At 55.6% G+C, this 15,418-nt stretch overlaps 1 long non-coding RNA gene across 6 annotated transcripts in view; it reads left to right on the top strand.

Annotated features, from left to right (window-relative positions):
• LOC135317176 (uncharacterized) overlaps nucleotides 1-15,418 on the top strand; it is a 160,113-nt gene that overhangs the window by 117,877 nt on the left and 26,818 nt on the right. For 2 of the 6 annotated variants that reach the window (XR_010376264.1, XR_010376268.1), the window contains 3 exons: nucleotides 134-243; nucleotides 8,472-8,707; nucleotides 8,908-9,165. This is a non-coding gene — a long non-coding RNA (uncharacterized LOC135317176). Of the gene's footprint in view, nucleotides 1-133; nucleotides 244-8,471; nucleotides 8,708-8,907; nucleotides 9,166-15,418 lie in introns of those variants that run through there. The other 4 variants (XR_010376266.1, XR_010376265.1, XR_010376267.1 and 1 more) reach the window with 3 other exon arrangements.

Raw genomic sequence — 15,418 nt, 5'->3', positions numbered from 1 at the left:
CCAACGTGCACCGCAGGGTCTGTACGCGTAACCGGGAGTTGGGTACGGGCGTGTAGTGCACGAGCGAGCTAGGCTATGTGCCTAGGAAGCCTCATCTCGTAAGAGCGGTAAGACACCCGTGTATCCTCTTTAGGTGGAGAACGGCCTAGAGTCTGGAGCTGCAGAAGAGGCAGGGCGGAGAGGAGGGGAAAGAAGCATCTGAACGGCTAAATTGTGCCAGCAGCGCTGAGAGCGAGAGTCGCGGTGAGTCCTGGGCCACTGGGGCCCCGTTGCCTCTCTTGTGCGTCCTGGGCCCTCCCTGTCTCTCCCCCCTGGCCCCCTCTCTTTCCTTACCTGCTGCAAAATTATTTTTAGGTTTTTTTTTTTGCGTCCCCCCGCCCCTTCTTTCTCCATCTCGCTCTGAGTGGCTCCCTGCCTCCCCGTCTTTTTGGTCCTCCCTCTCTCTGTCCTGTAGCCTGTGGCTACTTGTTCTTTCTCCGCCTCTCTCTGCCTGGCTCTGGCTCAGTTTTTTATTTTATATTTATGGAGAGAGCATCGGGCGTCCTCCTGTCTTTGCAGGGCTGACCCTGAGGAAGTGTGGTCCGTCGGTCGATAGCATGAATATATATATATTTTGTGGGTGCACAAATCCTTTTCAGAGTGTCAGAGGGTAAGGGTTTTGTTCTGTTCAGCGTAAACATTGTTCTGTTTGGTGTATTTGTCGAAGATGAGAGTTTAGTGGGGGAGGTAGTCAGCTCTCTGGCTGGTTTGAGGTGGGCTATACGTGTTTGTCGGTCACCTCTCACCTGCCAGTTGTTTTGAACTAGTTTTATCTGGTTTTCCTTGGGAGTCACAAGGGGTTTGGGGCTCCCCGGTGGCGGGTGCTGTGGCCAAAAGAGAGAGCAGGGTCACAGAGTGCCTCATATATGGGGCTGGCCTCGGCCATCTCCTGCACAAACTTCTGGTATGTAGCGATCGGGATTTGATTTCCTGAAGGAGAGGATGATGGAGCTCATCATAAGAGCATAATCATTTTCTCTTCCTTTGGCAGTACGGGCACCCGAGGGCCAGCCTGCTTTTGAGGAACAGCATGAGGATGTCGGTGTCGATGCTCAGCAGTGGAAGGAAGCTTCTTTTGGAGGCCAAGAAGATGAAGTGGAGTACTTATTTGTTGTGTTTGATTTTCATTGCGGGGATGGGGAGGGGTGGGACATGGAAAACGCGGTCCCAGGCAGGGGAGGTGTCTATGATGTGGGAGGCCGTGAGAGAGATCATGGACGCTGCTGGACAGGCGTTAGAACCCGTTGCTCAGGTTGGACGGACCCGGCAGAACCACTGCACCATCTTAAGTAACGCCTGCTCACATACTGAGATTTTGGTAGTTGCCCCCACATCCCCGTTGGCTTTTCCTCGTCGAGCTTGTATTTTGGCAAGAAGCGTCTCTCGTTAAGCGTTTGGGTCTAAGGGGTGTCCACGAGGCTACGTGGTGCCCATCCCCATGAGATTTTGTGACCATCAAGTGATATTCAGCATCCGTCTTATGCCCGTCTCCTGTAACTACTCTGCAGTTTTCACTTAAGGCTTGATAGCGCAGCGTTAGCTGAGGGCGGCATTTCCCGCGCTGGCCCCGCCACGCCGACGGCGTTTCCCCTGCCGGCCGCTGTCCGTTCCCTGTAACTGTGACTCTTGTCCTGGCAGAACCTTTGCCAAAGCCACCTTTGTGCTCCACAGCAGTCTGTTTTCTGTCTCGAGTATGTTTCTTTTCGGTATCGGCTACCCCAAAGCTGTGTACCGTTGGCTCAGGTCTCTCCGTGAGCTTCTGTGAGTAGAGAGAGCCTTCCTCTGTTTTTATCGATGCGTCTCCTGGGGTGGTTTTTTGTTGTCCTTTACAATTTAGTTTTGTCCCAGCTACTGAGGTGTTAATTTAGCTGCTTCGTACCGTTCCCGATACGCTTGTATATTTCCACGTTTCTTTTCATGTTTTTTGTCCTTTGAGACTGATTCAGTTCTGTTAAGGGACTGAGCGAGAGAGAGCGTTGAGGTGACTCCGAATGGTTGATGGTTTTACAGTAAATGATTTACTTTATAACCAGAGATAATTTTTGAGAAGGGGCTCTTAAAAGATTTCATTCTGCTTTGCCATTCTGCTGGCGTAGATGAGCCCCAGCCTTTCTTCGGGAGGCTCATTCTGCTCCTGGGCTTCTCTGGTACTGTTCCTTGAGTTGGTTGCAGGTTTTGAGCTGTCTAAGCTCTTTGGGTAGGTGTGTTTTGACATTTAGAGAGGGGGAGGTTTCTGGCTGAGGTAAGAGAGCAGTCAAAGTTGAGCAGCAGATATATATTAGGAAGTATACTTGTACGAGCTTTTGTTTTTCCTCGGGTCAGTAAGTTTGTGTTGGATGTTCAGGGGTAGCAAGATGGTCTAATAGTGTGTTTTGGATTGTTTGGTTTTGTGGGAGTGTTATGGTTTTGTCTGGGGTTTTTTTGGTGTTTTGTTTTTGTGTGTGGTAGGTTTTTTGTTTGGTTGGTTTTGCAGGAATTTTATGACTTGGCCGAGGGTAGAAGCGTATATTTTTCCCACCAGTTTTGCCTGTGTGTTGTGCAAGTTGTTGACGTTATCTCTCAATAGGACTGATGCTGAGATGCTGCGGTAGGGGTTAGGGTGAGCGTGTTGTACGCGTCTGTATGTGGAGCTCTAGCCTTCCTTCAGAAAGCAGCAGGGACGTAACGCATAGTGTGTGTCGGGGTACGGAACTGCTCGTCGCCTTTCCCGATCGCCCGCGGAGTACCACGTTGTCCCGAGAACCTTTGCAGCTTGCGGCAGGTCCCTCGTAGATTATAAGCATCGGGGCTTCTGTTATTTTGTGGGCCTGTAGAGAGCACGGAGTCTGCGGGAAGCCGGAAGGTGGGAGGTGCTCGCAGAGCGCGGGGCAGAGGTGGGAAGGGCAGCTCCCGAGGAGCGGCTGACAGAGGGGCTTTAGGGGTGCAAATACAGGGCGGGAGCTGTCGGGAAGGAGTGAGGTTCCTTCCCTGACAGTTCAGGAGGAGAGGAGGGGTTTTTGAAGTCTTGGTACCGGGGGATGGTTGGGAAAGGGGTGTTCAAGTGTTAGCTAATGGTCGCGTTCTGTGTGCAAGCAGCCTCCGGTAGCCCAGTCTCCTTCCCCGTATGTGTCAGCGCGGCCGCTCGAGCGTGCTGTCTGCCGAGAGGTTCTCCACGCGGCTGTTCACGGAGTCGCTCAGGAGTGAGTTACCTACAAAGGGAGAGTGTGTCACTACACCAGCCACGCCCGTTTGCTTCCCGTACTGCTTTTGGTGTTTGCCCTATCGGTGTAATTTTTGTGTGTTGCGTGGTTTGACTTTTTCTTGCACTTTAAGTCATAGGTCTAGGGTTAAGCAGGACAGTCGAGCGAGGCGTGGCAGCAAAGGCGAGCAGATGGCGTCGTGTGCTGTGACGGGGCGGGCTGTGCGGTCACTCGTCTGGGATTTCTGCCTTTGGGGTCTCTGTGTTGCCAAACAAGTCAGTCAAAACGATTTGTTAGTTTGTTTTGCGTGGTGAGCTCTTGCTTTTGGAAAGCAGTGTCTAATATCTGTGTGCCTCTCCGTATTTCCCCAGAAGTGGGCCCGGCATTGAAGGTGACAGTTCCCAGCCATCGGGGACGGACCGAGTACGTGAGCAGGCGCCTGACGCGGCCACTGACCCGGGAGGCACGGATCGGGAGGTGAGGGAGCCGTGTTGGCATGGTAGGGGAAAGGATGAGTCTGGAATGTGGCTGTTGGTGGAGATGCACGGCAGGGAGCCGGACACGGGAGGGAGGGGGCGAACAGAGCATCGTGAGAAGGTAGGTCAGCACGTGACAACGGAGGGGTCGTGCAGTGCGAGCACCTATGTGACTAGTTAACGAAGGGACTCACAAAACTACATGCAAAGCGGGATGTCTGCCCCGAGCTCGTCGGGCAAGGTGAGCGATGAACAGGAAACTGTAGCAGCGGTTATTTTTGAGGTGTGGAATTGTTTGTGAGCGGGCGGCCGCTTCCAGGCGCAGCGGTCACCTTGTCTCTCTGGTTCTCTAGGCGCCGTAGGTGGCGGCGGCCACGACATCCAGCCTCATTAGAGCGTGGGCGAGCGGAAGTTCACGGCGCTTCCGAGGCGGCTGTCGTTGCGGAAGTGGCCGGCGTTGAGTGGTGCGACGCTGAGTGATGGCGCCGCACGTTTGGAGATGAAGAGTGTCCGTGTGACCGCAGCCCCATCCTACGTAGCCTGTGTGGCCTTTTTAAAGGATGGCTTTTGAGCCCCCGGATTTGGAAGCGAAGCTGAGGGGCCGATGCGGTCTTTGTGCAGGTGGCCGGTCGGTTGCGGGAAGCGCAGGGGGGGCAGGCAGGGGTTGTCAAATCAGTGGAGGGGACCGTTCAGAGACCGGACACGTTTGGGCCGAGAGAGGTTGTGTTGTCCTTTCTGCAAAACAGAAGCATCTGCCAGGCAGGGGAGTTCCTGCCTGTGCTTGTGCTGTTGTGTGGATTTTGTAGTCTGTCTTTGTTCCTTCCTGTACTCGGGTCTCGATGTGTCTGTTCTCCGTGCTGAGCAGGCACCTAGGTAGCAATATTGAGGGTTTTGCAAGCCCTGGCTCATCGGCATAATGGTAACCGAGAGCTTCCTTTCTCGCATTTTAAGTCTACTGCATAGATTTGTCTTGTGTCTTAAATATTAGACCTTTATAGAAGGTCATCTTTTTGCGGTGGTGATTAAGGCGGCCTCAGTACTGCTGCTGAAGAGCAGTCTGAATACGCAGGGCCCTTTTCTGGGACCTGTTCCCTGCACCTGAACGTTCTGAGGTCTTTAAGAGCGGCTCGTCGCTCGTGCATCGTCCTAGTTGTGGGTATATGGTTTTTTCGCAGGTGGTGATGGTACGTGACATCTCCGCGGATGCTATAGCTGCTTCCTCGCTGCCCTGCAGATCTTCTCGCCCGGTGGCATCTCTGGGCCGGAAGTCCGTGGTCTCGGTGAGAATTTTCTGAGGTGCCGCGATCACGTCGCTTGTAGTATTTGTGAGCAGTGTCGGTCCGTGCACGTCGATGCCTGTGTCAGAGCTGCTCCTCCGCCTGGGGGTGTCGCAATGGTAGAGCGGGGGAAAGAATAGCAATAAGAGTATATGGTTAATGTTAATGTGCGTAGACTGTTTTGGCAACGCCCGTACAACCCTCGTCGGAGCGAGTGGCCGTTGGCAGCGGGCGAGGACGGTAATTTCCGGGGCGTTTTGTGGGTGCCGAGGGGATGACCGTAGCCGTCTGGGAGAGGCAGCTAGAGTGCTAGCTGAGCAGAGGGCATCTCTCAGCTGTTCAAGCTTGTACGTGCGTGGGGCTTAACATTTGATTGAAGGTATTTCCTTTAATGGCATGCAGTAGTTGGGCTCTAGATGGTATTCCTACGTGGAAGCAAGACCTGTGGAATGGTTAAGCTGTTGCTGTGCGTCCAGGTGACTTGTTCTATCATGCTGTTCTTGCAGAGGATGAAGATGGAGCTGTGCAGGGTGATAGAGCAGAGCTGAGTAGAGCACACTAAGGCGGCGGGTCCGTGTGCAGGATTAAAGGGAAGATGCGACTGAAGGCTATTTGAGGAGCATTTCAGGTGAGCTGGGTCGCAGTGAGGAGGCTCATGGGGCTGGTGACTTTGTTCTCTTTGCTCTCAGGAGCACAGCGCTATCCCTAGGGGCTGGCAAGGTTCTAATTGTGGGGCCGGCGCCCATCGGGTGCCTCATTTTTTGCGTTGCAGTTTAAAGTGTGGGTCACTCTGGTGTTTGAGGAGTTTCTGGGCAGTTGTTGTCTGCGGCGTCGTTCCCAGATGCATGAACAGCTCTGCTCTGTTGCTGTCCATTTTCAGGGAGCGTGATTTCTTTCCTGCATCCTTACAGTCTTAGGTCTTGTAGCTGGGCTTCTTGTGCCTCCTCCCTCTCAGTTTTGAGAGGAACTTCTTGTCACGGGCCCTGACGCTCTTCTAATCTTTTTGGATCGCGTTAGGGCCTCCTTGCGTCACTGTCAGGGTTCCGCAGGTCTTGTTGCTGGACGAGCTCTTCCGTCCAGTTGTCTCTCTGTTTGCCGAGAGCGTTCTCTCGTCTCGGAGGCGCGCAGTTTGTAGCGTTTCTCATAGCGTTGGTGTGTGCGTTTGAGTTTGTCTCGGACCGCCTTGCTGGCCCTGTAGAGTCGGGTAGGTGGCACAGCGATGAGAGGTTAGGGTTCATCTGTTGCTGTGCCAAGGCTGTTGGGGGAAAGGTTGTACCGTCATCTCGGATTGAGTGGCCCTCCTCAGCGGGCGAGGACCGTAATCACCGTGACATTTTGTGGGCTCGGAGGCCGTGACCGTAGCTATCTGGGAGAGGCGGCTAGAGTTCAGCTGAGCAGATTACCTCTGCAGGGTGTTCAAGCTTGTACGTGCGTAGGGCTTCATGTTTGAAGTCATATGTTTGTTTTGATGGCAGGTTATAGTCGGTCTTCAGGAACCATTAAGGTACTGCTGTGCAACCAGGCGACTTGTTTGGTATTGGTTTTGGAGATGCCGAGGGACGAGTCGTGCAGGGCGACGGAGGGGAACTGAGGGGACCGATGTAAGCGGGTGAGGTGGTGCGTGGTGTATATAGAGGGAAGATGTGACCGATGGCTCTATGACTCCGTTGCTCCTTGCGTTTGTCTTTTGGTTTGGGTTTGAAGTAGCGTAGCAATGAGCAAAGGAGGCAAGTCGAGCAAGGCGAGTGGTGATTGGTGGGCTGAAGTAGCAGCTCTTTTCTGAGGTGTTGTGTTGCTGGGGAAGTTATAAGCAATGCGTGTTGTTTGGGTGTTACGGACGGCGGGCGAGCTGGACACGGCACCTGGAAGTGGCGTAGGCTGGGAGGGAGGCTGTCGAGGGAAAGGGGTGCGAGACGGGGATCGGTGCGGGCAGGCTGTGGCATCGGGCAGCATCTCGGGAGGTGCCTTTTCGCTTGGCTTTTTGCAGGTGCCGCTGGCAGGCTCGGAGCGGTGCTGCCGCGTGCCTATGAGAGGTCTGAGAAGGTGGGGCAGCGGCCAGCATCTGAGACCAGAGAATGCTGTGGTCCGTCGTCGAGCTCTTCAGTTCTGTAGGTAACACGTGGGCCGTCTTTGGAACGGCGTATGAGCATTAGAAGCGAGCTGGGTAGTAATGAGGAAGTCACGGGGCGGTGATTTCTCACGAGCGTAACGGTAGTTTACTGTGTGTTGATACATTTGGTGCCACAAGCGATGACGGAAGCGGGGTGTGATGCTGGAACCTGTGCAGAGCAGGTGAGCCGATGGGCATGTTCGTTTTGATGAGGGGGGTGCTCTGGAAGAGATCTGTGTTGACCCGTGTGATACTTATTGCTGGCTCTGGTGTTTTTGGGGTTTTTTTTGTTGGTTTTTTTTTTCACGTGATGAAGAGGCACCTGGCCACTGCGAGAATATCCTGGTTAGCTGGTGTGTTTCTTGTTGTGAAAGGATTCATAATCTGGCCCATCTGAAAGCCCCACAGTGTGACTTTTGTTAGGAAGAGATCTTGAAAAATTGAGATATTTCTTATTCAGTGAGGTTGCATTCTATGAACTTGCCATCAGAGTGCATCTTAGAGACAATGTCTTTGTCAGTAGAACTCATCAGCACAAGACTTGCGAAGTACTGCTTTTTTTTCTAAGATGAAAAAATCAATGGTCCTTGCGGAGATCCAAGCACAGCACATACTCCAAATGTTGATGGCATTGGTAGTGCTTGGGTTCTCAGTTGTAACAGTCGAGATCCCATAAAAATACGGTTCCCCTGCATGCTTCGGTACAGCCAAACGCATTAGCATATCTGCCGGTCCTTCTTGGTAGCCCCATGTATTGCAACACTGGGGATTTGATTTGCGTGGGTTTTTGTTGTGGTATTTTTTTTCCCCAAAAGAATTAAAACCGTATCGGGGATCTCTTAACTCACCGATTCTTCTGTCATAAATGAAAGTTTAAAAAAAGCTAACAGCGTCTGATTTACGACGTGACTTGCGCTGTTTCAGCTGTAACTGCCGAGCAGATGTAGCGTACGATTTGTTAGGTGTAATTAAGCAGGTAGGTATTTGTTGTAAATATTTAACGAGGGGCGACTGAATGTTGGGGTGGGGGCGGTTTTTTCCTGCCGGTATTTTGAGGGAGCGCTCTTAAGTATTTTATTTCAGTCTCGCTTTGGATGCGCGTTTCCCTGGCAGTTCAGCAGCATCTCTCGGGCGGGGCAGCTGGGCGGACGTCCCTCCCGACTCCATAACACGCCAAAACCCCCCAGTCACGTTGCTGCTGTGTATTTTGGAGATAGATAATCTTATGGCGGGTGTGAACGGCTGTGTGAGTTAAATGAACGCAGAAGGAAAATGGAAAGCTTTCAGAGCCTAGACGCTCATATTGGATGTGCGTAAACACGCGCCCGCCTTCTCAGCACAAAGTGCATTACTGAGATTTATTCTTAATTTTTTACGTTACTCTTTCAAGTTTGACGCTTCGCTTCAGGCTTCATGGAGCCAGGCAGCAAGACGTGCGGCGGCAGGGCGAGGGCTGTAGCTGCTGCGGCGGATCTGTAAGCGGAGGTTCCGGTTACGGTACAACTTTGCCCCGCAGCCTCACGGGGTTATCTCCCCGCAGCGGTGCCGTAAGGAAGGGATGAGACGTTTTCCAGCACCAGCCAGAGCGTTCAGTGTTACGCGAAGAATCTGTTCAAAATGGTATCGGTTAGTCTTAATACCGTTTTCAAGTGTTCCAGTCCCTCTAGCTTTTAAAGGAGGTGTTGTGTTTTGACGTGACCCGTTTGCCCAGAATCTTGCTGCGGCTCAATTTCCTTCCTATCCCTTGTGCTGACTGAGTTCCTCCATTTTCTTCTGTGCTATTTTATTCACGTGCTGAAATATAGTTTGGGATTTCTGTTTTTCAGATGTCTTCTCAGTGTCTCGTGATGCTCAAGAGATGCCCCCCGGCCCGGGTTTGCCTGCCGGTCGTTAAGCGTGGTGAAGGTAAGGGGCCATCCCTCTGCCTGGGGGCTCCCGGCTCTGTCTCCAGCGGGTGCCCCGCAGGTGCGGCCGCGAGGGCTGCCTGGTGGGGAGAGTCGGGGCCCCCAGGGGCCGGGGCTGTTTGTCGCCCCGGGGAGCCCGTCCCAGCGCGGGAACATGTCCGAGCAGAGCCCGAGAGAGACGTGACACCGTCCTCTGGCACGCTCCCGCTCCGCCATGGGGCGGCCGCTAGCCTGCGGACAGGGGCTGGGGGGGCTGCAGCTGTTTGGGGGGCTGCCCCACCTTTTAGATTTTAGCAGAGCTCCCCCTTTTCTGGGGGGTGGGGTGTGTGTGTGTGTGTGTACCTTTGTAAATGGCACTATTAAAGTAATGAGCTGCAGGTTGGAGTAGATTCCCTTGTTTAGTGCCCTTCTTGGGGGTGAATAAAATTGGGGGGGGGGGGGGGGGGGGGGCGGTGTGATGATGTCATGCGGGGCGCCCCGGTGTCACTGGGGGAGCTGATAATGCGTCAGAGGAACAGGTGAGTGGGGGCGTCATGTAGGGGTTCCCCCCCAAAAAGGGGGGTTGCAGCCCCAAAATGCCTGAAAATTGAGGGGGGCTATTACAAAAACCTCTTATTTTATATATATTGACATGTCATATTAATTGATAGATGTATAAAGGGATTTTAAAATAAGAACTTCTCTCTCCTATATTATATAACGGATTTCAGGATACAAAAATTCTACATTGAGATACAGGGTTTTAAACCACAAAAGTAACTCGACTGTCTAAATATCTAAATTAAAAAATAAAGGAGTTTAAAATGAAGAAAAAGGATAGATGAAGGAATTCAAAGCAGAAGAAAGTCTGACTAGAGCGAGCATCTACGCTTAGTGTGTGTTACATAGTCTAAGCAGATGTGTAATCTAAATAGAGGTTATATAGAGTGAAATAAGCCTGGGTATAACTGTAAGTAGATGTCTAAATAGAGAAGTCGAAAAAGATTGAAGTGTCAAAGGGTAAGTAAGCAGATAGCTAGCCTAAATAGGTGGTTTATATACGTGTTAATATGGAAGTCTGAACAGGTATGTGTAAATAGATATGCTGTGTAAGTGTAAATAGCCTAAGTAGGTGTAAGTGTAAATTTAATAGCTAAGTCTAAACAGGTGTTGTATGTAAATGTAAAATAGATAGTATATATAAAATATAGATGTACTCTGTAAGGATGTGTAAGTAGACACACAAGTGCAAATGTCTATGCTATATAAGGTTTTAAAATGCAAAGAAACCATGTTGACAGAGATGTTTATAGAGAGGATTTAAAAATTGGACACACACCCCACCCCCACCCCCCAATCAACTGAAGACACAAAAGCGCTTTCAAATGCTGCCCCTTTCCCGTTCTCCTTCTCCCATCCCGATTTGGGGCCGATTCCCCCAGATGGGGACTTCCCCCTCTGGGGCTGCGCAGGCAGCCTGGGAGCTGCTGCCAGGGCAGACAAACACCCCAAAGCCCCCAAGTCTGGGTCTGCAATGGGGGGTGAAAAACCCCAAACAGGCAAAACACCCAAACAGGTTTGGGGGAAAGAAAACAATTGGGGGCTCCTGGGAAAGCCCACTCCTGCTGGGTTTGTGCAGCTGGAAAGGAAGGGGGGGGGAAAAAAAGCGGTGGGGGGTTGGATGGGTTGGAACCCCACTAACCATTCTCATGCACAAAACCAGGAGCAAAAATCACCGATTTCTTTGTTGTGGAAAGGGCCAAAGAGACCCAGAAGTGAACCGTTTGGAAAAGCAATCCCAACTTTGTTCCTTTGGCTTTTTTTGCTTTTCCATAAGGTAAAACCCCCAAAACCCCCAACAACAAAAAAAGCCAAGCCATCCAAACAGAAATCACCACCACCAAACGACCGCCCCAAAAACCCCAAATTGGGGAAAATTTGGGGTGAAACAGCAGCAGTTTGAGGGGCATTGCTGGGGCTTATCCGGAATGGATTCTCCGGAGTGGGTCGGTTATCTGGAGCGGATCATCTGCTGCAGGTGAGCCCAGGTGAGTTGCCCGTTGTGGATTATCCTGGGGGGACCCCCCTGGTGTCAGTCATCCCCATGCATGTTCCCCATGGCGTGTCTGCCCAGACATGCCCCTGTCCGGCAGTGTCCGCCTCCTCCCCCGCCCTCCCTCTGCGTGTGTCTGTGCCCTCCCAGACGCTGTCCCCTGAGATGGCCCCCCTGCATGACTTTTTTTCCCCGGTGACATTCCTCCCCCCCGCTTCCCCTGGCCTCCTGTTCTGTGCTCGCTGAAGCCTCGTGCTTACGCAGGATGAGCAGTGGCGAGGCGAGGCGCTGCCAAGCCAACGAAGCCCAAGGCTCAGCAGCGCACAACTCCTTTGCAGGGCAGCCGCTGGCATCTGGTCTGCCTGGCTGCCCTGTGCCCCGACGCACAGCTGCCCCCCTCACCCCGGGCAGCCTGCCTTCAGAAGGGCAGCTGTGTTCCCCTGATGGATTTTCTTCTTTAACCCTCCAGGACCTGTTGACTTGCTGCTCTCCCTGTCCCAGCCCTGATGCCGCAGGCCTACAGCAACTGATGGGGCTTACTCCGGGGGGGTGTGGGGGTGGGAAAGGGGACCTTTTTCCCCAGGTGGTTTGTGCTGCTTCTCCTCCCTCGGGCGTGGGGTGGGGGCGAGTGGGGCAGGCGGGAGGACAGTGCGCATGCGCAGTGGCGCCTTTGCTGCTCTCTGCTGCCACCGTGCGGCCAAACCGCGGTACTGCAGGCGGGCAGCCGCGCATGCGCAGTGGCGCCCTTTTCTGCTCTCTACCGCCACCGTGCGGCCAAACCGCGGTACTGCAGGCGGGCGGCCGCGCATGCGCAGTGGCGCCTTTTTCTGCTCTCTGCCGCCACCGTGCGGCCAAACCGCGGTACTGCAGGCGGGCAACCGCGCATGCGCACTGGCCACCTGTTGTTTTCTGCGCGCTGCTTTCACCGAGCGACCGAACCCCGGGACTGCAGGCGGGAGCTCCGCTACCCTGGTAGAGATTTCCACCCGCCCCATATCCGATCGCGGCAGTCACCGGTCGATCAAAACCGGGTACGGCAGACGGGAAGCCGCCCGTTCCCGAGGGTGAAGTTTTCCTCTGGCCGCTGCTGTTGCCGTGCAAGCAGATGCTGGTACTGCAGGCGGGCGGCCGCGCATGCGCAGTGGCGCCCTTTTCTGCTCTCTGCCGCCACCGTGCGGCCAAACCGCGGTACTGCAGCCGGGCAGCCGCGCATGCGCAGTGGCGCCCTTTTCTGCTCCCTACTGCCACCGTGCGACCAAACCGCAGTACTGCAGGCGGGCAGCCGCGCATGCGCAGTGGCGCCCTTTTCTGCTCTCTACCGCCACCGTGCGGCCAAGGCGCGGTACTGCAGGCGGGCAGCCGCGCATGCGCAGTGGCGCCATTTTAGCTCTCTACCGCCACGGTGCGACCAAGGCGCGGTACTGCAGGCGGGCAGCCGCGCATGCGCAGTGGCGCCCTTTTCTGCTCTCTGCCGCCACCGTGCGACCAAACCGCGGTACTGCAGGCGGGCGGCCGCGCATGCGCAGTGGCGCCCTTTTCTGCTCTCTGCCGCCACCGTGCGACCAAACCGCGGTACTGCAGGCGGGCGGCCGCGCATGCGCAGTGGCGCCCTTTTCTGCTCTCTGCCGCCACCGTGCGACCAAGGCGCGGTACTGCAGGCGGGCAGCCGCGCATGCGCAGTGGCGCCCTTTTCTGCTCTCTGCCGCCACCGTGCGACCAAACCGCGGTACTGCAGCCAGCAGCCGTGCACGGGCTGTAGCGACACTTCGCCGCGCTCACTTCTCCACGCCACTTAGTGACACCCCCCCCCCGCTACGTGGTGACGGCACCGTGGGGGCTGGAGCCGTGTACCACAGCCCTTAGCGACAGGTGTTGACCCCTTGCGATAGCCCGGTGAGGGTGGTGCTGATACTCCTCGTCACGCTCTTAGCAACGGGCCCCGCCCCCGGCGATGGGCGGGCAGGCGGTCTGATGGCTGACCCACCTGGCCACACCCACCTTAGCGACAGGCCCCGCCCCCTGGCAACGGCCCGGGGGGCGGTGCCGGCTCTCTCCCCTTAGCGACAGGCCCCGCCCCCTGGCAACGGCCCGGGGGGCGGTGCCGGCTCTGTCCCCTTAGCGACAGGCCCAGCCCCCTGGCAACGGCCCGGGGGGCGGTGCCGGCTCTCTCCCCTTAGCGACAGGCCCCGCCCCCTGGCAACGGCCCGGGGGGCGGTGCCGGCTCTCTCCCCTTAGCGACAGGCCCCGCCCCCTGGCAACGGCCCGGGGGGCGGTGCCGGCTCTCTCCCCTTAGCGACAGGCCCCGCCCCCTGGCAACGGCCCGGGGGGCGGTGCCGGCTCTCTCCCCTTAGCGACAGGCCCCGCCCCCTGGCAACGGCCCGGGGGGCGGTGCCGGCTCTCTCCCCTTAGCGACAGGCCCCGCCCCCTGGCAACGGCCCGGGGGGCGGTGCCGGCTCTCTCCCCTTAGCGACAGGCCCCGCCCCCTGGCAACGGCCCGGGGGGCGGTGCCGGCTCTGTCCCCTTAGCGACAGGCCCAGCCCCCTGGCAACGGCCCGGGGGGCGGTGCCGGCTCTCTCCCCTTAGCGACAGGCCCCGCCCCCTGGCAACGGCCCGGGGGGCGGTGCCGGCTCTCTCCCCTTAGCGACAGGCCCCGCCCCCTGGCAACGGCCCGGGGGGCGGTGCCGGCTCTCTCCCCTTAGCGACAGGCCCCGCCCCCCGGCAACGGCCCGAGCCTGTGTTTGCTCCGCTCGGGGGGGGCTCGGTTTGGGTGTTTTCTCTCCCCCCCCCTCCCGCGCCGGGAGCTCCAGGCGGCTCCCGTACGGCTCCCGGGGCCTTCACCCCTCGGGGGGCTCGGCCCGCCCCTTTCGCGGGGCGCTGTGGGAAGGGCGGGGCGGGGCCCGGGGGTCGAAGAGCCCCAGCCGGGGCTCGGGCAGCTCTCGCTGCCCCCGGGCTCCTCTGGCGCCGGGGCTCCCGTGTTCCCTCGGGCGGTCGCAGCTCTGGGGCTGTCTCAGCCCCCCGGGCAGGCGTGCTCTGGCGCTTAGAGAAGCGGAGGCGTTGCCTGAGGTAAGGCTTCCAGAGCTTGGCGCTCTTTGGCAGCAGCTGTACTAGAAAGGTCCCTTGTGGCCTGCTTTGCTTTTTTTCTCCCGGGATGCTGTTTTGGGCGCTGAGGGGGCGGTGAGGCGGTTTAGTGGTATGGTGTTCTGTTTGGGGTTTGGTTTTTGCTTTGCTGGTTTTCTTCCCCCTTGTGAGATCATTTTATTCGTTTATCATTTCACATTATCATTTACCCCGCGCCGTTTCCGTCCCCTCTGGGCAGCAGCGGATCCGCCGCTCGAGGGCGAGGAGCTGGGCCGACAACGGGCCGCTGCAGACTCTGGTCAGGGTACGAGGCTGCTCCCTGGGGAGCCGGCGCAGGGGGCGCGGAGGTACGCGCGGGCACTTGTCGGTGCCCCTGACCGGTGAAGGGGAGGTTAAATTGTAGGAGTGCAAATAAACACATATTATTTAGGGAGGAGTCGTGACTCAATTTAATCGCAGCTATTACTGAACAAACCAGGCAGTCATTATTCCTAATCTGTAATTAAAAAAAATAAAGGCAGTCCTTTTTTATGCCATAAATAGAGTTGCGAGTCATTAATAGCTCAATCTAAATGCAGCCGTTATTAAATCAACTGCAGGCATTAATGACTCCTGATCAGAAACAAAATAAGGAAATTTTAGAATCTAGAATGAAAATCGACCCGGAAAGCTAAATTGGGAGCGGGTAGTACTGAAATTGTAACAGGGCTGTTAGAAAGTTCAGAGGCAGCGACAGCTCCTGCTTCCAACCCAAGCAGTAAACGAAGCTTTGGGTTCTTAAATGAAGAGAAATAAAGGTGAGCTGTTAAACAGTGGCTGGGGTCAAGCGTAGCTATTAAGAAAATTTGCAGGTACGGGTGATTCCTGACCAGAACTAACAATTCCAGAAGATTTAGATTTAAAAATTACAAAGCTAATGGAGTGCCACAACCGCCCGGATGTAACCGCAGCCGCTTTGGGGGAATGCCCCAGCCCCCCCCGCCACCGCTATTAATTACTGCCAAGGAGAGCGAGAGTGAAAGTAGAAGCGGTGCAGGTGAAATGCGAGCAGTACGCTTTTCCTAAGTCATCCCTTCGTGTCAGGAGAGGAAAGCAAATGGAAAGAAGATGTTTGCAGGGGGTCTGTGCTGGGTTACCTGCGCGTCTCTTCCGTGCATCCTTGAGGAGACATTTAGCTCCTGTTGGGCGCTCGCAGGTGGGGACAGGGCGAGCTGGAGGCAGGATCGGTGCCGGCACTGGTAAAGGGATGGGCGACGAGCTGAGAGAAGAGGGGGCAAGGGCTGAAAAAGGGTCTCCAGTTCTGCAGGGAAGGCAGCGGGATGT

The sequence above is a fragment of the Phalacrocorax carbo genome, chromosome 25 (genome assembly GCF_963921805.1).
Source record: "Phalacrocorax carbo chromosome 25, bPhaCar2.1, whole genome shotgun sequence".
Lineage (NCBI taxonomy): Eukaryota > Metazoa > Chordata > Aves > Suliformes > Phalacrocoracidae > Phalacrocorax > Phalacrocorax carbo.
The sequence above is the reverse complement of the archived record's forward strand: the minus strand, read 5'-3'. Positions and strand labels throughout refer to the sequence as shown.